We start from the raw sequence: 813 nt of genomic DNA on the forward strand, positions 1-813 counted from the left end.
ACACACACACACACACAGTAGCTTTCAACTGGCCCTGCATATTAGAGGTGATAGGCAATAGGAAGTAGTCCCAGTTTTAATCTCTAGGATATCTATCTGGGTCAGGGATGTTTTGGAGTTTACAGAGAGAGAAGGTGATATGATGTCAGTCCAGCAGGGGACAGCAGAACCTAGCCTCTCTGGGAGTGACCTGACTGTGGAGAGAAACTCTCAAAGAGCAGGAATATCTAAGTTTCAAATACATACAATATATACGTTGACAAGTGGTGGACTCAGGGGGTGGGCAGGGGAGTCCAGTGGATAAAACACAATAAAGTGCACTCTTGAATGCCTTTCCAGTTGCATAAACATGATAAATTGCTTTTTAGGGTGCTAACACTAACCCTGACTAAGGTGTTATTATTATTTTAATTAAATTTTTTCCAAAAACATGTATCTACTATTTTATAGCCAAATAAATCTATCAAACCTGCCTCATCACTATTGATGGAGAAGAAATGTTTTGCACGACATGAGAAGCTGAAGAAAACATAGAAAATGCAATGTGTATGTACAATAAAACAGTATATATTTCTCCTGTCCGTGCCAGCTGAGAATAGATCTCTTCCCAATGCAATTCTTGTGTGCCAAAAGTTCAGCCTTTTACCTGAGCTCTAGGGGACAGGTTTGTGTAAGGGACAGTTTGTGTGAGTGGTTATAGCAACTGGTTGTTATGCACTGGGTTTCCATTAAATCACAGTTACAAATTCTAAGTTTGTAACATTTAGAAAGAGCTATTAGCAGAAACTCAATATAATATAAGGTATGTTTTCA

The sequence above is a fragment of the Morone saxatilis genome, unplaced genomic scaffold, assembly GCF_004916995.1.
Source record: "Morone saxatilis isolate NCDOM2014 unplaced genomic scaffold, NCSU_SB_2.0 Contig6, whole genome shotgun sequence".
Lineage (NCBI taxonomy): Eukaryota > Metazoa > Chordata > Actinopteri > Moronidae > Morone > Morone saxatilis.